At 42.5% G+C, this 21,868-nt stretch overlaps 2 protein-coding genes across 6 annotated transcripts in view; one reads left to right on the top strand and one right to left on the bottom strand.

The window, feature by feature from the left end:
* Window positions 1-21,868, top strand: part of CMSS1 (cms1 ribosomal small subunit homolog) — a 248,560-nt gene that overhangs the window by 156,489 nt on the left and 70,203 nt on the right. The gene's annotated exons all lie outside the window — the stretch shown is intronic.
* The window catches only part of LOC142415593 (filamin A-interacting protein 1-like), a 162,810-nt gene that overhangs the window by 103,569 nt on the left and 37,373 nt on the right, over window positions 1-21,868 (bottom strand). For both annotated transcript variants that reach the window (XM_075514132.1, XM_075514137.1), the window contains exon 2: window positions 9,323-9,465. The gene's annotated coding sequence lies outside the window, so the exon portion shown is untranslated. The remainder of the gene's footprint in view (window positions 1-9,322; window positions 9,466-21,868) is intronic.

Below are 21,868 nucleotides of genomic sequence, written 5' to 3'. Positions count from 1 at the left end.
GGTATTAAATTTTAAAATACTACATTTTTAGACCAATTGTGGTGATTTCATCGTGGAATTATAGGGGTTCCAAAATTATATTTTGCACAGTGAGCCTAGAATAAGCATCTCTTCATTGTGGTATTTTAAAGAAGTGATAGGCAGACTTCTACATGCAATTCAGCAGTTCGTAATGATATTGTATTGAATTTAGAGTATTTGGCCAGGAAATAGGTTCATGAATAAACTGGTGGAGTAACTGTATAGCCAGCTGCTTTGAAGTAGTGCTCAGTCATTTAATTTCACATTAATTTTTAATAATAAATCAAACCTGTTTAGTGTATTAAAATTCCACTTGGTGTGGATTCTTAGACCTCTGTGGTCTTTTCAGTGACAGAAGGGATTTTGAGACATTAAACTGTTTACTTTCTGAACTTTCATTTGCATTGCACTCTACTCCTTTTAATAATTAAACGATCATTTAATACAATTATAATATCTGAGGTTGGGATTGGAAGCAGTTCTTTTTCATCTGTTTCTCATCGTCAGCACAGTTGAAGTTTCTTAAAAGAAAAGAAATAAGATCTGAGTAACCTAAACTATCCAAATTAGTGCACTTTTTCTTGGTGACAAATAGCCCCCTGGAAGGTATCAGTTAATTCAGTCTCAAATCTTTAAGAGGTAATTTTGACAGAGTTCTGTAAATGTAGAAAGTTAAACAGAGTAACCAGAGAAAGTTTCCTAATGAAATCTTGGCTTTGGTGGTGAAAACGTCTGACTTGTTTTAATAAAAGCTTGATTACATTGCATTCATGAGGATTTCTGCAAGTCTGCCCTGATGACATATAAACTTTAAATTAGGCGTAGTCAATAAAAGGCCACCTAATATGGTTTCATATTTTGAGAGGTTTCCCCGTAATTACCCCAGCTAGTTAGTCTGTTTTCTAACCATTTTGGAATCTGCATGTGTTGAAAAAGGTTGTCCTGCGAAAGATGGTGCTTGTACAGCATGTAATGATGTGAAGTGACCTGGCAGAGACCTCTCCCTCCCTGCCCCACCTCCTTATTTAGTGACCTTCCACCAGTGATGAGACTGCCGCACTGCTCCCAGCAGCTGGTTTCTAAATTTGGTCTGACAAATGGTATCATAAAGGTGGCAGGTGAGGTTAGGAGATCTGATCAGAACATACTGATTTAACAGCCACCAAAAGGTACAAAAGAGTATAAGGAAAACCAATCAAGTGCTGTCTCTTTATCATGGTATCAGCTTTCTTTACGCAGTCCCTTGTGAAAGCCTTTACTGATGGCTTTCAGCTATGTATCATTATAATACCTACAATAAGCATTACATAATAGGAAAAATATGCCACATTTGAGCAATGAAACTGGCGTTAGCCAGTCCTGTGGCCCATATCAAAATGCTCTCGCTAGCATTCCGTGTAACAACACTTCCTCAGATGTAATGGACTACGGCATATCATCAACTTAAAGCTCATACATCTGCCTTAATGTTTTTTGCATATCCCTGTTACAAGTAATGGCTGTGACTACTCGAGGAAAAAAGAATCCATTTTTTTCCTCTTTAAATGATAGTTTAGGCATTCTTCAAGCATATCCTCTGCCATTGCTGTGTTCGCATGGCTAGATAGGCAAATCCTGCGTGTGTTTGTGTCTCTCAGGCAGTAAGGAAACAGGAGAAAACCAATTAAAAGAAAAAGGACAACACAGTAATGCTAAAACCACAAGAATTAACTAGAACAACTGGGTAGACAGTAGCAGTTAATTGATTTTTGTTGTTGAGTGTCTTTATAACAGTTCATTAGATTGCAAGTTGTCTCCTATTAATGGTGCTGTTTTATAAGAAGGAATTTGCAGTATAAATGTATCTGAGGTGCTTTCACTAGGATGGCAAATGCTTATCTCAGAAGGACTTCAGATGTTAGGAGCTTTGAAACAGGTCTTCTCCCTTACTGTGGAGTGATATATCAGTGTATAGTTGGGCTGGAAATACAAAGATGGCATTGGAAATCAGACCTGGTGCCTTGATGTGTCAGACCTTCGGTCTAGGACAAGTCGTGGACTCAAGTGCTTACCTGAAACAGGGCTCTTGTGCTCAACTTCTGTAATAAAGTAATTCTTAAATATTTGCATTCACCTGAAGTTACAATATTGTATTCTTTAAGATGCTAACTGAAAAAAATGTCCCTTAGCAGGTACCTGGTATCTTTATTTGCATGGTTCTTTCCTGTGTTTGCTTACCAAAGTTAAAGCATAAAAGTTACTTTCTGCATGGGATTGAAATATTGCAAGCTTTCTACAGGTTACAGATTTTTCATTTGTCACTTTGAGGAGTTTTGAAGAATATCATTCCAGATACAGGTAGGCTTAGAGACCTTTAGTCATGTATCTTCAGTTTTAAAAGTACATTAAAAAAACCTAATATATTCCTAAGAAGTTGAGTTATTAAAGGCACATGCCTTTAAATATGAATGCCAGTTTTGGCCAACTGTGACACAGAGTACTAAGGTAATGGATGATTAGTTTTTCACGTTAAGGGCACAGTGAATTCTAGCACACAGGCATCGTAAAACAGAAAATGACTGGTGACTGTGGAATGAAAAGATGGACTTTTGAATGCGTGCAGTGAGGGCTGGAGAGGAGTAGAATTGAGGCTGATTACTTAAAAGCAACAAGTCTGACCACTAACTGACCATTTTTGGTCATGATTGTTTTATTTAAGTTTTAGATAATTATCTGATAGAGTAAATTGGCTCCATAAAATCAGTTATGAAGGATGGTGAAAGGCATCATACTGTAGCCACAGTCGGGGTCCATCTGGCATTCAGGACATGTAGAAAAGTTGAAAGTTGTACCTGTAGCTGTGCATGGTGTTTGCATACAGGGCAATGATTTGCTTCAGCTGGCTGAGAAGCTCGGCATCTGTGGAGTGTGCTTGGGTCATGAACTTCTTCTAAGCATAAGTGGGTACCCATCATCCTGTCCAGGACTTGGGCTCTGCTCCTGCCAGGCAAAACAGTGGGAAGGACAGCCCACGGGGCATGTATGCATGCACAACAGTGACTGCTGTAAACATTTATGTCTTCCTCAGCCTGTGTATTGATAAGCAGGACATAACAGAGACCCAGCTACAATCTTGTTTACTCAGTCAACATGTTTTAAGACATAAATATTTTTATTCTTTTTTTGGATATTTGTCAACTGCATTTTGGGTTCAGTGGGAAATTTATACTGTAATGTTTGGCAGCAGTCATATGTTATGAGGATGGTGCCGTGAGAAACAGGATGCCCAGGTCCTAGCTTGTTTAAACAATCTGTCTAGGTTTTACTGCCATGCTCAACACCATGGTATGCAAGTGCTTACCAAGCCCTCTGAGCTGCCGAGGCAAGGGCTGGGTAGGCACTCAGCCTTATTTTTGTAAGGATGGAATTTAGAGGCCTTTTGCTCTGTACCTCAGAAGAGTTTTCCCTGATACAGCAGTTTTGCCTCTTGCCTGGGGTCTGAGGTGGAATTCCTCAACTGCCTTTAAAGTTACTGGCAAAGTGACCTTGACGAAAATTGCATCAGGTATTGTACCGGGGGATGACACAGTATTAATGTGTTGACCTAAAACTTCAAATCCTAAGGTGGAATAGGGTGGTGGCTGTATAAGAAGCAAGTTAATCAACTAGTGTTGTTAAGTGCCTCTGTCCAGGGCATGCTGAGGGGCCAGACGAGATCTTCTGGGTGATGTTTTCCTAAGCACCATTCAAGTTTGAACAGGCTTTGTCCCAGAGGGCTTGTGGACAGTGTCAATGCAGGGGAAAGTGTGGGGAATGCAAAAGTAAAATCAACTGTGCTACACCTGTGAAATCAGATTAGTGTGATGATTTTTGTTGTGTTAGTGGGGAAACAACATGCAACAAGGAAGGGCTGTTTTAGTGAAGAGGAGGAAAACTAGAGAGAGCGAAGGCAAAGCAGAAAAGGGCAGAGCATGTGGTTAATGGAGCTAAGATTAAGATACTGAAAGAGGGTGCAGAGGTTAGAGGAGGCAGAGAAATATAATGTTTAAGTAAGGAATAAGGGTACACCTAATGCTTGTACTACATTTGCACATTTTGGAGAGAGCATCCTGAATGCCATACACCTGCACTCCTACGATAGCTTTCTCTGAAATGTGTTGGGAAGGAGGGATGGTAAACTGTCCAAAGGATAAGCAGAGACTGCTCTGAAAGTAGCTGTGCCCATTTGATGAAAACTTGAGCTTTGGCATCTCTGTGGTCTCTGCATGGGTCTGGAAGCAGCTTTCCTTTTCCTTCCCAATCTCAAATGCTTTGCAATCAGAATTCCTAATAGTGCGATCACACCATTATAAGAAAGCTGTAGACCACACCTGTTGTTCCTGTGTTGGCTGCAAGGGGGGTGGGACCTTTCTGTAGACACCAGTCTCACTGAGGCTAGGAGCCAGCTACTCTTAGGGTCTGTCCCAGGTCTACCCCCCTTCCCCCTGGCTTTGGAGGGGTTTGGAGTCCAGCCCTTCACAGCTGTCTGACTCTTCTGGGTTATCTTGATCTTCCCATAGGATGAGTCCCAAACTCTCCAGGTCCCTAGGTGCCTCCAAACAAACCATAGTCCAGGCCTGCATCCCTTCCCACCATATCCCACCCTGAGATATGTCCTGAGAAGGGGCTCTAGACCTTTTGTCTCTGCTGGATGAAGGCTTCACTTCAGTGGGCAAAGAGTAAAAACGTGAGGGACAGAGAAGTAGCACTTGATGTGGACTTTTCCTGATTCAAAACCAGTTGACTCTTTTTCTGTGTGTTCCTGGCTCTGTTGCCTCCTATATAGGATACTCAGCGATCCTCCATTGTACATGGGTGTCTTTGAAGGTGTGCCCATAAGTATTTGCAAGGAATATAGAAGGTAAGTGGCAATAATCTGATGGCCAGCAATATTTATGATGGTGAGTGAAGCTCAGGAAGAAATTTAAAGCTATTTCTATCTTTTTTGTCCTGGTCCCCGCTTCCCTCCCATTTTGGCACCCAGGATTTAGAAAATGAACCAAATTAGGGTGTTTTGGCTTCTGTTATTTTATGCAAGTTCTGTTTCTTCTGTTAATATACTGGAGAGAGCATCTGCACAGCCTATGTCCCACTCTCCCATAGCTGTATGCCATTTGGATAGTACCACCATAACAGGCCATTTCAGCCTCCCAATGGCTGTCCTTGTCATTCTGTTGCACAAAATGTTGTCTTTCACCCTTCATCGGAGATGGAGACATGTGCTGCAGTACTACAATAAATAGACCATAGTTTGTTTTCTTAACCTTTGTCTAGCTGTATTTCAAAACTTATAGTTTATCTAGTAACTTCATCAGGAGTCTGGGATGTTTCTAGGCAGCACAAGCATAGATACCACATAGCAGAGTTAGTTGGGAGAGCGTGACTAATGGAAATGGGAAGATCCACCATGACTGTGGTTTTAACTCCCAGATGTCCAATGTGAAATTTGTGAACTTATCCTGGAAGCTGCTGTCACCTTCCAGGCTCTGTCCCTCCCCTTGGTGTGCTGGGACCTCTCTGCCTCAGGGCTCAGCACCCACCCTGCTATGTCCTGTCCTAGCTCTGCTCCTGGTTTTCCTCCCTCAGCCTTGTGCCTGCTTCAGCTCAGTTGCTTCTGCCCCATGGTGACAGCCACAGCAGAGAGCTGCAGTGCAGGTCTGTAACTGGGAATAGCTGCTAAATCTTTGCAGAGGAGCAAAGCATGCACATTTAAAACATAAAAGTGGAAGTTCCAGTGGGTGCTATAAGAGAATGCATTTTTTTACTTTTGCCTTATTACCCCCCCCCCCCGGATTTAATAATGTTTTCTTTCTGGTTTGGGTTTGGTTTTTTTTTTTCCTAACCTGTCTATTCAAGACTCCTATGTTCTTTGAATATTTAAAATAGGAATATTCAGCCTGCAAAGCTGAACATGTACACAATTTAGCAGTGGGAGAGTTGGCTTTGAGTTGGATGTGTGTGTTGCGTTCACAGTATCCAGGCTTCTGGTCTTGTAGACATTTGGGAGGGGATTCTTTCTTCCTCCATGCGTATTCTGTCCAGCAAGTTGATAGTCTGGTTTTTATTAGGGCTTTTAGATGCAACAGGAATACAGCTAATAAGAAAATAATGACTTGGTGTGTATTTGTTTGCAGTGCTGTCCCCTAATGAATTGTCTGACTGCCAAATATGTTAAGAGGTTAACAACTTGGAGGTATTCTCCTGAAGGGGTAGTGATGGAGCCTGGTGGTTTTACAACTGAAGAGTGAGGGGTTTAGAGCCAGCTGTGCCAGCATATGAAGTTATCTCTCTATTGTGCCCATTATCATGAATAGTTATGCTAAGGTGATAGTCAGCAAGAGGCAGCTGGCAGTGAGACCAGAAGGGTCTAAAGATGGTTAATGATGGGGTAAAGAGGAAGAAAGGTGATTTTCTAGTTTGTGCTGCCTGTTCCACTTACCCTTTCTGTGCAGCGAATAATCCCATAGTCATAGTTAACTGTCAGTAATTTACCATATTTGGATTCCCGAAACAAAATGCAATGTTTAGTTCAGCTTTGAATGGCAAGCAGTTCCTTATGGACCTTAATTGTTTTGTTTACATGTAGCTAGTTACTTACCATGTGGTAAGAACAATAGGCTGACTGGCTTGTTTAACTCATGATCAGAATGAGATAAAACATGGAAAACAGTGAGACTGTATTTCTTAAACAGACTGCATGTCAGATGCAGCCTCCTTGGCTGGTTGCAGTGTAGAAAACCTGCTGCATGGCATACCCTTTGTTGCAGCTGTGCAACTTCGCTGTATGTCCTCACTGTCTGATCTTCAGCTAAAAGCAAGTGATATTTCTTGGGCTTTTCTATTTCACATGGACTGGGAACCTTTCTGAGAGTTGTCGGACTTGGTGACCAGACCCGGCAGAGTGCGTGCAGTGGACATGAGACCATCACGTGAGGCTTTTGCCTTACTCACCCCCACATCTTAACCTGGATAGCACCCTTTTTGCAACAGAAGCAGCTGCTTTTCTCCTTTTCAGTAAGGAGGCAGGGCAGGTACTTGGGGCAGCGTGAGCCTTGATTTCTCAACCAGCCACACCTGTTGTGTGGGATGAGTGCAAAAAGGAGGTTGCTCCACTTAAGCCAGATCTCTGCTGGCCAGTCATGCCTGCTACTGACAGGAGACCTTTGAACAAGGGTGCTCCAACCATAGCAGAGCGCTGTTCTTGTTGCCATGCAGTCCCCCAACCACAGGCACTACCCTGTGATCCAGCGTGACAGGAGTGCTTTCCTGCCCAGTACTGGAGATGTTCATTGGCAGGGCTGCCAGACTAACAGAGGCAAAAGAAAGTTTTTGCTCAAGACTGCAGCTTGCACTCTGATGGAGTCCCCTGTGTCTCGGGGGAGTGTGGGGCTGATGCCATGTCTCCCTGCTTAGCAGAGCTCTTCTGAGCTCTGAGCAGAGAGGACGCTCCAGAGATTTTTAACTAGTTGCTTCTTCATTTCACTGGTGGCTTTTCCCCTCAAAACATCGGAACTAAAAGTCAGAAAGTTTGCTGAGAAAGACTTATAGTTTGTTCCTCAAGTAGTTTCTGCTGGTGGAAGGGAATTCTCTGTTATACCTACTCGTACATAAGGGCTAAGGTAGACGTTCTCCATTAATTTGCCTGAAGTTAAGTAAGCTGCAGCCTTGTTAATAGCAGACACAGGCATACCAGCTGAGCGAGCCTTCCTGCCAACCCTGCAAACTGGAGAACAAGTTGCTAACATCTCTTATTTTGTGAATATGTGTGCAACTGGGAATGAGAGGCTATTGAAAATATTCACAGAACGTATAAGTGCAGAAGAGCGCCTGTAAGCCTAAAATCTTCTTTATCTTACTTTTCTATGATTGAATTGTGATCTGACTGGCACAGTTGTGTGTTCAAATCTTAGGTGCAGTTTACAGTTGTCACCTCCACTTGAAGAAATGTGAATGGAGGCTGATATCCTTTAGGGCGGTATTATTTTCACATCTGTTACTCTTCCCTCTGTAGGCTCTCTCTCGCTTGCAGAGATAACGCAAGGCAGAAATATTTCCTCTTTGTCTATGTTTGTGGCACAGAGAAACCATGTCATGCAAATAACTCAATAAGGCCACAATGAGAGTGGTATTCTAGAGAATACTAAAAGTTATCATTACCTTCCCAAGCCTTCAGACTATGAAAATAAACTTTAAAAGTCTACTGAAGATTTAAGCAGTAAGAGCCCCTTCCCCTCCACCACCATCCGAATATAATGTGAGCTGCTTCTAGAGCTGGAGGCCTTCTCAATGAAGTCTATCACTTGTTTTGAGCTTACAAGTGTTTACAAGTACATTATAAATTGAAAGGTTCGCATGTCTGCTCTTGCCTTGTCAGTCTTCTGCTTGTGTAACACAGAGCCCAGTAGTCATCACAAAAAAGAAAACCTTCAGAAATGTGTCTTTGAGGAGGGAAAAACCCCACAAGGACCAATTATATTCCTCACAAGAATTCAGCATCTGAGTCAGGGGTTCCTAGAAGCTGACCTGGAAAGCTGCTAAGTATGACTCTCAGAGGGATTTTCAAATTGTGGCTGTTCTGCACAGTCATGCAGATTGATTTTTGTTATGCAGCCCCTGGCCTGACATCCCACCCATTAAGTTGCCCTCCATGGACAAAACTCTGGGAACCCCTGAATTCATCATCCAAGAAAATCTTTATTTTGGAAGACAGACTGAAAAAGATAATCTACTTTGTCAAGTATTACTACACCTCTGCAAACATACAGTCTCCTCGTCTGGATGATCTCATGCATATATTTGTCAAAGTTCTTGCTTTGCTTTGAGACAGCAGTTGCAGCAAAACAGTAATATATGCAATATATAAAAAGGTTTTGGGTGAGATCCAGTACAAGCATCTCATGGTGAAATCATTCTTAATATTATTTAACAGCTACCTGGTGTCTGGTCCAGAGAAACTGGTCACAACTATATCTTCCTTTAGACACTTAAGTGAATGGAACATGTGAGCTTGGATGTTGTGTGAATGTAGGGCAAGAAGGACATGGATCATAATTTGTGTCTCGCTAAGAATTGTCAAGCGCATTCCTCCTCCATTTTTTGTCAGTGGATTGTTGATACAGTCGTAGCTGCTAAACAGGTATGAGCTCTTCAGCACTCCTTACCAAAGTAACCTTGTGTGGAAACTCTTACCTTGCTCATTGAGAGGAGAGGGAAGGAAAACTGGAAATCTCTGGCTTAAGGGAAAGCATTTGGTACTGTAGAAGTTAAGTGAAGATCAACTAACCTGCTGGAGCATCACATGCTGGAAACGTGAATGTTCTGTCAGATGCCGTCATTTTGGGAACGGAGCAGGTGGCAGTCCCGCAAAGTCGTCATGGTCTTTCTCACGTTGTAGGAAGTGGCATTGCTGCCCTGGATACAAACATCCTAAGAGAATGAGGTAGTCAGTGACTCCACAGAAGTAAATGCTTGGACACAGTTGATACTATGAGTCTTGGAGTGCAAGGTAGCAATACAAGTCCTTTGGAAAGAGTATCAGTGTTTCCAGTGAAAGAGGTAATACCTACCTATGATTAAGTCTTAAAAAACAAACAAACCAACCCACTGAACCCAGCAGTCTTACACAGTCATTGTTTTTCAGCTTTCAGAAATCTTCTGGAGAGTTTTTGCTAATGGGTGGTCCAAAACCCAGGCTGATTAAATATCTGATCCACTTTCCGTCACCTTGGAAACAGGGAATGCCTACTGTGAAAACGATCTGACCCTGGAGGATCCAGGATGAAAGTTCACATGTAAAACAGACTTTCTCCCCTTTTATTGTTGCTCAGAGCAATAATACGAGAGTCCACAGTAAGGTCCGCATTTCCAGCCATGTGCATAGTGTAACAAGTACATTGAGGTGGCTTATGGCAGACGGCACTTTATGGTAAATGCTGCATTGGAACTAGGATTGCCTGTGTCTCTACTGCTGAAACTAGGGAAAAAAACCTACCTTCACACTCCATAATGCAGAGCATGCACCCGTGCAGTTTTAGCTCCTTATTTACTCCAGCCAGTTTATTGTGGACCATGGTAACTATCTATGTTGTATGTCTGTTCTTGTTTGTGTCCCTGGGAGATAATGAGATTGTGCAGTGGATATATTGACAGCAGTTTTTTTTCCAAATTCCTTTGTCTTTGTTCTGTTCTCCATGCAGCCCACTTAAATCATCTCTTTCTGTACTGTTGAGTCTCACAACTTCTTCAAGAGATTTTTCTTCTTTGCTGGCCACATCCATAAAAAACAAGGAGTTCTACCTTGTAGTCCTGGGGCAGTTTTGTTCCCTCAAAACATCAGTCTACATCCACCCATATAAGTCATCGTACTTTTGTCCCTAATCTGTCTTAGTATCTCCAGGCAACCAAGAGACTGGCCTTTCCTCTGTCTTGAACTCTTGAGAGTTACTCAACAGTTGCATAAAGCTTTTTTTCTTCCTCCTGTAGTGAAGATAGCATCAAGTTAGGAGTGTGTAATGGGCCAGGCTTTTCACTTTTGCCAGGGGCTGTGACGTGGTAGCCTGAAGATGGAGAGAGATGTTCCTTCCTGTGTTTGGCATGGAGGCCTGTGAGTCCTTTGCTCCTTCAGGCCTTTTAGGCTTCTCATTTTCCCACAGGGACTTTCTTCCCCAGCTTTCCTGTCCCTGTACTGTGTGGCCAGGCAGATACTGTGGGATGAATATACAGAGCCAATGTGGACAGTAGCCCTAAAAGATAGTGGAAAGAAATGGAGCTAAGGCATTATGCCTGATTTTCTTGCTCCTTTGTCAGGGACCATTATGGGTTGAACAGTTTGTGATAACTGAAAAGTTACCCTTCTAATCCTGGTTTTTTTCTGAATGTTTCAAGAGACATGCCAGATTTACCACCTCTGGTTTGGCTTGGGGATTGTAATCTCAAGGTTTGTGATTACAGTAACGTAGGACCCTCAAATTTATTCCATAGCTTGATGTCCTCTTATCCTGGAAATGAAGCTGTGCTGAACGAAATATTTGTATCGGTGTTTTCTTTCCAAGATGCATAGCTTGGTTTTAAAGATAAATGCTTGCCATTGGGGCAGACAATGTGTTAGGTTTAAGTTTGCTTAGCAAAACTTTTTTATTGGAGTGGCTCATGTAACTTGTTAACATGCAAGAAATTATTAAGCTTTCACTTCCTCCACTCCCATTTCCTGTTTGGATGTTGAAAGGAAGCCCCAATTGCTTATTTGTGATTAGCCAGCAACCCAGAGTGAACTTAATCCTGTGGGTTTGCGTGGCACTTGCCTATGCAGATATCGCCTCTCTCAAGAGCGGGCTGCTGAATCTCACATTTCATGGTGGCAGCTGTAAACAATCTGCTCTTCTTTCCGTGAATTCATGGCCTGCCTTCTGAGAACAGAGGTAACGCCTGGCCTGCCAGCGCACGGGAGACGACATTAAAATGTTGGATGCTGCGAGAGAGAAGGAAAGTGTGAGGGGGTTTTTCCAGTCTTCCTTGCCCAGGAGATGGCACTGTACAATAGTGGGATTTTTACCTGCAGCGTTTGTGGTGTGACCAGATTGTGATTGTTTGAGACATGACAGATGAGTGAGGTTCTTGAGTCAGTAAGAGCAGAGTGACTTGTACTTCTTTTAGGATGCATCAGCACTCTCTTCTGTGTAAAATGCATCATACTGTATATGCTGTAGGCAGGTTGGATTTAAATCTGCTTTGCATCCCTGTGTTAGGGAACTGACCTTCGTGCATACTCTAGTGCAATCAGGATCAGAACTGGGTTTGTGGGTGAAATTAATCTGGCCATGAATGAAGTGGTGATGCCTTTGGAGCACCCTTATTTCCAAGGCTTTTGTGCAAGTCCTTTGTGTCCCCCTTGATAATTCCCAGGCCTACTGACAAAGGAGCCAAAACAAAGAGGTATATACATGTATTATGCCCTAGAAAATTAGAAGGTTTTGTGGAGCCTCCATAGGATCCCTCTTTCTGTCCTGCATGCAGTGTGCTATGCTCCTGTTAGAGTACCAATTGGTTTGGTTTAGTGCTTGTATATAAAACACACAGATTTTTTTTAAGGAATCTCTGACCCCACCTGCAAATGCCTGACCTGACTTGTGCTGCCAAATGCAGGCTAATGCAGCTGAGATAAATCTAGAAAATCTTCCTGGTCTTTTTTTTTTTTTTTAATGTTGATAAATTGAGACCATTTCCATTTCTCCCTCCAGTAACAGCCTGCGATTGGGAGCACATAACAGATCTGTGGGGAATTCTGATCCCGGAATGGATATACTACTTCACAAAATCTTAGGCAAGCTGATTAACCTTCTTATTTTAATTCTCAAAAAGGTGAAGAGGAGTAATACTTCCTTAACGCAGAAGTGTTACAAATATGTTCATAATATACCTTAAAGCTAGAAATATTATTGAATGCTAAATAGTTTTCTTATTATTAATCGAATCTTAAGTGGCCTATACATCTATAACAAAGGCTTCTTAGCAAACACATGCCCTTTGAAATAGCCTGACCCTTTCCACTTTTTCAGATACATTAATAGTTTCCTGGCTCAGTGTTTTAGGAAATGTCGTCATAGTCTGGAGGAACCAATAAAAACATAAGTCACCTATTTTGTCTGATCATTTTATGCCAGGATATTTGAGGCTGGAAGCTGTGGAGGGGTAGGAGGGGACTGCTCCATTTGTGTGGGTGGAAGATGTAAAAGTTTTAATACCGTTTTAGTATAACTTTGCATATTAAGACTCTAGACCTGTGTGAGAAATAGTATTTTTTTTTTTTAGTTCACAGGCAGGGGTTCTAGATAGTTTTAACAACTAGTTAACTAGTTTTTCCCCTTCCTAAGCCATTTATTGCTTCAGTGCCTGATGAAAGGGATGTTGTCTTTGGAGAAGAATATTTTGTTGGTTTCAGGCTTATGTTGTCCTCTAATAGAGGCAAAAGAGCTCTTAAGAAAAGGCAGTGCCTTAAAACAAATGTTGGTAAACAATTATGGAAATATGATTGGTGGGACCATATTATTGGGTATGGTCAATGCAGAATTTCTCACTAGTAGAAAATGCAACTACTTAAATTAAGGAACTACTGTATGAAATCTCAGTACAAAGCATCATTATATGACATTGTGAAAAGCAAACTGTGAGGCTGTGTAACGGGCATCCAGTGACACTTTGTTCTCCGTTATAAACACCAGCATTTTTGATGGGCCAAACCCCGCCATCCTTACATGGTTTTGATTCTCTCCTTTCTGAGGCAAAGCCTCCAGCAAGCATGTTAGTGAGTCGTGACCGTGATCTCTTGGGTTGTTGGAGAGCAGACATGCATGCCAGTTTTTCTCCTACTGTGCTGTCTCCTCCTGCAAGCTTCAAACAGCCCCTCAGAGGTGGGGAGATGTGTGTTGTTGCTAACTTACACTTGGTTGCATGGAGCTGGAAAAGACTGCCAGACCCCATTTATCCTCCACCTCTTCCCAGAGCATCCTCCAGAGAGAACCAAAGTTTTTGCCCATTTTTGGGAGGTCATGCACTGTATTTTCTCTTCTGTATTCCATCAGCCTTGGAGACCAGTCTAATGTTTGTCAGCAGTCTAGAGAAACTGAAGGATAACACTTACTTCATCCTGCACAGCTATCTTTTTGGAAATGAACTGTGGCACCAAAAGAGACAACCACCACCACTGCAAGCTGCACCACAATGTATTATGCAGACTCTTCCCCTCCTCACCTGCCCCCCAAACTAGAAAAATTAAACATGGTTTCTTTTCAGCTTCTGCTGTAGCCTCAAACGGAGCTGATGTGCGGCTGTTGTTCACTAAGAATTCAAACTGTGTTTAGGCTGCAGTTCAAGTACTGCAGACCCCCATTTAAAAAATCCTTGAGGATTTCAGAAAGATGCAAAAAGAGGGCATGGGTCCTGAGTTACCTTGATCAGAGTCCAGTCGGAAGGGGAAGTTGCTACTGATCTACTGCTTTTACGTTTTATGAATCCAACAAGGTGTCACCACAAGAGTTATATAGGAGGCCAATGCCCCACAAATGAACCGTAATGTTAACTCTCGCCAGACATCTGTCCCTTGTGGTTTTTGGAGGCTTTTCTCTCCACCTCTCAATTTAATGCGCAAAATGCTGGTTCTTATTTCTCCCACCCAAGCTGAGTGTGTGTGCGTCAGCCCCGTGGCAGAGATGCTGTGCCCTGCTGCTTTCCACTCACGATCACCACTTGGAGATGTTGCATTTAGATTAGCAACAGTGGCTTTCTCTTTGTACTTGTCAGGATCTCTTATCCTTTTCTTCTTTGTGTGTATGTTTTGTCAGGTCAGGCCTAGATTCGTCACTGTGTACTGTTCCATGAGATACCCTTTTCAAATTCCCTCTTAAACTGGAGCTGGTTCTGTGTGCGGAGGAGTCCCCTGGGTGTCAGGATCCCTGAGCACTGGGTGACACCAGGGTTGTTGCTGAGTCCCAGACCACAAAGTGCAGTCCCCAAAGCCTTTAAGTGTCTTGAGAATGGCCAAGTTGAGGCACATTTCTTTCCCAAAGTAACACCATCGGAGTCCTGAAGAAACATGTGCATTGGGCAGAATGCGTAGGCGAAGGGATGAGTAGAGCCAAAAGTGTTATTGCTATTGTTGTTGTCAACATTGCTATTGTTGTTGCTCATCCCCACAACAAATTCAGAAAAAAATGCCTGTGTCAGGTGCTCCTACCAACTACTCTGGGGCTTCTAAGTAGGCAAGGCTCCCCTTCCGACTGCTGTCTGCCATGCTCTGATTTCATCTCAGTCAAGCGGGTGTAGGCCTCGGGGAAAGAGAATTTTGGCTTTTTCTCTCATCCGTGCTTCTTGGATTGTCGGGATTTGGGGCAGGAAGAGCTCTTCTCAGTTACGTACTTAGTTCAGTCATTTGCAAATGGGAGCTTTCTGATTTTTATTGATGTGAAGTTAAGATGTCATGAGCTGTGTGTGTATCTATACTTTTAAAATAAATATCCCACTCTCTCATCCAGCAGAAGAAATGTGACCTCAGCAAGAACCAGATTTAAAAACAATGCTATCATTTTTAATCCTCAGCTTGCCCCCAGCTCCCCTCAGGGTTTTGTTGATGGCTGGAATTTCTTCATTGACTGTAGGGTTTTTTTAAAAAACAGTGAAACTCTCCCAAACCAGAAACTATCCAATCCCACCCAAAGAGATTTAGTGAAATTCAAACTGTAGAGAAGATGAAGGCAAGCTATTCCTTACACTGTATTCATATTCTTGTATCCTAACATATGACTTGGCCGTAGCAGTCATGTGAAAATGCATCTGACCTGTTCTGTTAGGCTGAATACCTTTCAGTCTTGGTGTTTACAGCAGATACAAGGAAAAGGACTTGTCTTCAGACGTGTCCGTGCAGGGCTTAGAACACTTTTGGCTCTACGTAAGAAATAATAATAAGGCCAAAACCTCTCTGCCAGCTAGTGAAATGAAAATGCTGTACTTCACAGCTATGTCATTGGAGAATTATATTTCATTAGAGCTGATATTAAAAACCCTGATGTCAGTTGTGAAATGTGGCTGACTTCAAATTTGCAAAACACATAGGAAATTTTTTCGTAATGTGTTGTCACTTTAGAAGTCTGGCAGTCCTTTCTTTAGGTTCGGTCATAAAACTTTAAGCTCTGAGAAGGGGAAAACCCCAAGGCTATTTCCCCTAAACTTTAAAAGCTTTGCTTTACTAGCAAATGCCATTTTTATAAAGTATGTGCAAGTAATGTTCTGGATGCTTCAAACAGCAGCAGTTGTTAGGACTTTCAGATTGGAGAACTGGATCCAAGTAGTCATGAGAAATAAGGTATTCTAGACATTTAAATGACAGCTTTTTATAAGTCTGTGAGCAGGGTAGAGAACAGCAGTCCCAACTATTACTGGTTATTAAATGCAAAAAAACCTGTTGTTTTGCCTTTTTTTCCTTCCCATTTGGTGGCTTACAGGCTTGCGTTACTGGGAAGGAGTATGTGCCCAGCAGTTGTGTTGAGTTGGTTCCAGCGGGTCACTGAGCTGCAGAACAGTTTCCACGTTAATCTTGTTTGCACAAAATCCGGAGGTACTTCTACATCAGACTGTTGTCTGTCTTAGTCACGGTAAAGACATGAAGGGTATATGCATGTGTCAGCTTTTCAGAGTTTCACACTTGTATGACTTTTTTAAAAGGGAAAAAAAAAAAATCTAATGAGCTTTTATTTTTGCGTGCTAGACAATATTTAAATGTCCAATGCAGTATGTGAGTAAGCTTTACTTGTGTTACAGTTACATTTATTGTAGGAGATGGTAAATAATACTTCATTCTAGGCAGGTTTTTCCGGTTTGGGTTTTTGGTCAGATGTGGAGAACTTGTGAACACACATACATTGTCATTTGCTAATAGAAAACTACATTATGGTTAAACAAGCAAATCCAAACTGTTTGTGGCCTGAAGGTGTACTAATGACTAGATGTGTGTCCTTTTCTACTTGGGGACCTCCAACTCCGCAGTAAGCTCAGCTTCACACTGTGCTCCCCATTGAAACCTCCACTAGGCAATAGCCAGTGTCTGCTACGTCCAGTCAGAAGCAATGTTGGTGCTGTACCACCAAATAAGACTTACAGTGGCAGAGTTCGCCTGTTTATTTTTTTTTTCCATACACTGTCTGATTATAGTCTCCTTTCTTTGCATTGATTTCTCACCAGATTTTTAGGAGCTTACTATCTTCAGGACTTCTCTCTCTTTTGAAATTGGCCAGCAGTAGTAAGGGACAATGTCTGATAGACAGTTGTAAAACATACCATGCAAGACTTTCTTTAGGAAGGAGTCTCGAATCAACCTTGTAAAGCCATTCTTACAGGTCTATCCAATTGTGCATAGCATTTCTTACAAATTCACTGTGGTTAATGGCGTTAGAATGGTGAATCTTAGTAGTGTGAAGGCTGTTCAATGGACAGGCAGGGCTGAAATGCCAGTTAATCCCTGACTGGGCAGATTCAGCTGTTTCATTTTGAATTTGTCAGCTGATTTGTGTGAGCAGGTTGTCGCCTCTTTGGTGAGGGAAAGGAGTGGGATGCTTGTGTAAGGGTTAGATCAGCCTGTGGGATCAGGGTCTGGTTATGGCAGTCTGTATTTATCAGCAGGTTCCAAGGCGGGTGGAAACATGACAGTTTGGATTAGAAGTCCCTGAAGTGTGCATGTGTTCAACTTGTTAACTTCATGCACTCAGGGACTGTATAATCAGGGACAAACCCACCTTCTCTTCCCCCCCCAAAAATAGTAAAGGCATTGAAACATTGTATGGAAACAGAAAACATCCCCAGCTTTTATGGATATGTGGTCAGTGGGCTCTTGCTTGTTCCCTTATAAGTAATGTTCTTAATTGGGTGAAGTTGCTACTATTTCAGGTCAGTGTGTGTGTTTTCTCCTACAGTTGCCATGGCACTGGTAAGACAGATATGTTCTGTAGTTGTGTTTCTCCTCTTATAATATGTGAATTTTTTTTTCAGCACTGTATTTGCAGCATAATAGTGCTCCCAGTATTTTTCCATACCTCACCGACGTTGCCCCTGTTGGAGTTACTGCACTTGATTATTTCTCATTTGTCATATAGCAGTCTGTTTTACATGCCCACCTTTGTGTCCATTAGAGTTAGTAGCTCCTAAGGTCTTTGTATTTTGGGTATTTTATAGCTTAGCAGATACTTAAATTTAGAGACATTGTGTCATGGTTGCAATCTTACATAAACATAAACCATAGAGCCTAACCTAGCAGGTTTTTATGCAAGTCAATAAACTTGGCTGAGCTACAGCTTATCTTCTAAGCAGGTGCCCAATACTGATTTAAAGGCTTCAGGTGATGGAGAATTTAGCAAAGATTAACTATACAAGTTATAGCTAACAAGTTGCTACTGAGCTCTGTCGCTGTTTAAAAAATGTAGCTTTACTTAAAACGAAGCACAGCAAAACAACAGCAGCAGCAAGCATAGCCAAAACCAACCATTTCTCTTTCTTTTGTTTGTTTGTTTGTTCCTCTTCTCTCCCTATAGTGAGATTTTCATCATGCTGGTTGAAATCAAATATCTCAGTACTTCAGCTTTTACTTTTTGCTATGACACAAATAACTTTAGGGAAGTCTGAAAGGTTTCCCAAGTAAATTTCACAATTTGGAGCGTGTTGGAATATCTAGAAATGAGTCAAGTGTAGAGCAGCCCAGGACGCATTGACACTGGTGTTGAGCCCCAGCTTTCCCCTGCTATGGATTCCCATTACTTGAATGACACCTGTAGTTCGTTCATTGAGAATCAGACAGTTTTACTGGGTGACATTGGTCTGCTTACCACTGAAGAAATTGTAGTGAGGTGTCTGGAAGTGTCTTAAGGCTCTCTTACTGTTACCCCTACATGCAGGATTCAGGAGGAATATAGTATTGAAGGAAGCAAGAATTTTACAGCAATTTGTTTAAAGTAGGATTTTTATCTTTATGTTTTATGCTTAGCCAGACCAAGTAAAGCAAACCTTTGCATCTCTTTGCCTTTGCATCTCTTAGCTTTTTGGGGGTTTTTTGTTTTTAAAGTAGCATCCCTAAGAGTTGCTGGTGGCTCTCATTAAAGTCACTAGGAACACTGGAAATATGGATCAGCTTTGGAGGAAACGGTGAAAAGGGAAGAAGCCCACAGTTACCAAAACAGACTTGGCTGATGAGGAATCAGCAGAGGGATGTAGACTGGTTCATTCAAGTTTATTAGCAGTGGGTGTAAGAATAATGCGGAAGCATTATCTGCTGCCGCAGAATGCTGGTTCTGAGAATAACCAAAACTCAGTTGCCCCTTTCAATTACAGCAGTGACAGACCCAGAGGTTGGGTTGGGGGTGGCACCAACCGACTGCCCTTTTCATGGGGTCTCTAAAATTTTATCAGGGGAGAGAAGGAGACAAAAACCCCACCCCTCTGTTTAGTTAAATTTGCTCCTTGCTGGACAGTTTTCAGGGGCCTCTGAATTAAAAATAGTTAAAAATTGAACTGCTGCTTTCAGCTGTTTCCTTAACCTTGCTAACCTGAAGTCATCCCTCAGTAGTCATATGGGCAGAGAAGTCTGCAATAACCACTTTGTGCTTTGCCAACCAAAGCTATTTAAAGAAGAGGGAGCTAGTGTTTTCTGTCACACCTGTTCACATTGGTATGCCCTTATGGGTGGTTTTCTTTTAAGGTATCATGTGATGAACAGAAGAGACTGTTTTTCCCTAGATATGTATAAAACAGTTAAGTTTCTAAACTTGAGACATTGGTTTTCTGAGCATCAGTATGATCAACTATCATGCAAGTAGTAGAAACTTGACTGAGAGTAAGAATCAACCCAAACTCAGTCACAGCAGAGGCAGGTGGGTTGGCATCCTTTTCTTGGATGAGCCATTTCTCATTGCAGGTGTAATCTGAAGACTATTGCCATTGTTTTGTTGTTAATTTACATGCAGTTTATAAGCCAGTTCTTGTGCTTGGTAAGAATGTGTGGTCTTGGACCATTTTAAGTCCTTCAGGATTTGGGGTTTACTGCTGCTGTAAAATGCTTTCATAACAGCCTTCCTTCAATTGGTTTTCTGCATTTATTTAATGCTTATTATTTTGAAATTGATATGCATCACTGACGTTTCCTGACAAATTATGAAACAGGCTTTCAAGTAATCAGTGTGTTGTTTTAAAGAAAGGGATCCTTCTTAATTGTCTTTGTTTTCTTTTCTTGGCTTGTATGTCTTCTAGTGTGCTTTTTAAGTGATGCATAATTATATTAAGTGGTATAGCAAACCAAGAACTCAATTAACTTCGAGGGATATGCTATGAACAGACTCTGCATATAAAACAATACAATTATGTGCTGTCAGTTAAGAGGTTAAATAAGAGTCCAGTTTAAGTAACAAGGTGGAAAGGTTGCAGGTTGTCTGAAGACACTTGGGGCTGCCTCTTTCCAGCAGCCGCAGGTCAGCAAGGTAGCCCACCATCATACGGGTAAACCAGGTATCTCGTAGTACCTGTGACCTGTGGGGCTAACACAGTATAATACTGCTGCTGCTTCTTTGCTTATGTACAGCTCTGTGTCCCTGTATTCCCAAATCTTAGCTTCTGAACTGTACCTTAAACAAAACACCTTGCTTGATGCTAATGGTATAGATGGCATTGAGGACTGTGATGTAACTTTTTAGCAGAATCAATAGACAATGGTGGAAGCCAGAAGAGCATCAGACTGAGAGATGTTTTGGCTCTTTAACTTTAAAGAAATACTAACATCAGCTCAGCTGAGCTCCCAGATTCACGTTTGGCAAAAGGCAGATTACATAAGCAGCAGTAATTTTCCCCACGCTTGGAAAGAATTGGTCGAAACGCTTTACAATTCCCCACAAGCGCACCGGGCTGCTGCGTGCAGTGCTCGGTCAGAAAGCAAAAATAACTTTCAGGAGGAGCGTGTTGGCCAGGGAGGCCTGTCTGCTGCGCCGGTCGCTGCTGCTCCTCTTCTCCCAAGGTGATGTGCTGGACCAGCTGAAAGGATCCTGTGTGTGAAAGCTAGCTTGTGAGCTCTGCGTTGGGCCAGGCTGAAGGTACCCACGGTCAGGGTGAATGTTAAATGAGATTTAGGGAGTTCTTTGCCTGATAATAAACTAAAAGTTTAAAAAGATCACAGACAAATGCTTAATGCATCCCCTTCTAAAAAGAGGGGTACTGGAATTTGGAAAATTCACCTTTGCGTTTGGCTGGAATTTATTTTCATGCTTTCTGTGAGGATTGTTTGGTCTGATCTCAGTGCCTTTCTCTGTTTGTGTTTCTAATACAGATGCCTTTCATTCTTCCTCTAAATTATACCAAATGCGCAATAGGAAAAGCAGATGTTCACCAATTACAAAAAATAAATAAATTGAAAAGGAAAAGAAAGTTGGGGGCGGGGCAGGGCATTTTAGTTGCTAGGTCACTCTTGCATGGGAAGATCTGCTAGGTTATGTGAGCACAGACAAAGGCAGATGGGGGATCCCAACCAGTACCCTGCCCTGAGCTCCTCACAGGCCATCGCAAGAGCCATCAGCCCACCAAAGGCCCACCTCCACAAGCCCAGAGGAGCACAGGGGCAGGCAGGAACTGGAATTAAGGACTGGGAGGAAGGGACACCCAGTCTGGGCCCTTCCCACAGCTGTCCCAGGAGAGCCTCAGCCCCAGGGTCCAGACATGAAACCCATCAAGATAAGTCAATGCCAGAGCACCTTTTCGACTGAGGGGGGGTGGCTGCAGAGGTGTACGGCACACATGATGGGATGCAGGGGAAGAGCATTTTTGGCATTGTGCAGGACTTATGATGAGATATTTTGGAGAAGAACCAAAGGCAGGCAAAGGGAGGCATTTAGATGATTTGGGGAGGAACAAGTGTGGGAAAATAGAGGGCTAAGGGCATAAAAAGGGCCAATTGTGTCTAAATACTTTGCTGGTCAGTACACTTGTCTGGCCGTGCCCTGCACCTGACAGGACAGACTGTGCTGTTGTCTTCTTATATTCCTTTCTACCTCTTTCCTGGGTGAGGGACTTTCTATTCTGTGTGGCTAAATGGGGGTCTGAATACAGCAACTGTGCTGCAGCAGCTGGAGCAAGTGAGGATCTGGGTGCCAGCAGCTGGGCTGGGACTGCGGGCTGTGGGGCCCATGTGCCTGGGTGCCAGCACCTGGGGACACCTAAGTGAATGAAACCAAGTGCCAGCCACTGGGGTGGGACCAGAGGCCAGAGACCTGGTGCAGCACCCGGAGCAAGCGCGGGTGTGCAGCTGACTGTGGCA

The sequence above is a fragment of the Mycteria americana genome, chromosome 1 (genome assembly GCF_035582795.1).
Source record: "Mycteria americana isolate JAX WOST 10 ecotype Jacksonville Zoo and Gardens chromosome 1, USCA_MyAme_1.0, whole genome shotgun sequence".
Lineage (NCBI taxonomy): Eukaryota > Metazoa > Chordata > Aves > Ciconiiformes > Ciconiidae > Mycteria > Mycteria americana.
The sequence above is the reverse complement of the archived record's forward strand: the minus strand, read 5'-3'. Positions and strand labels throughout refer to the sequence as shown.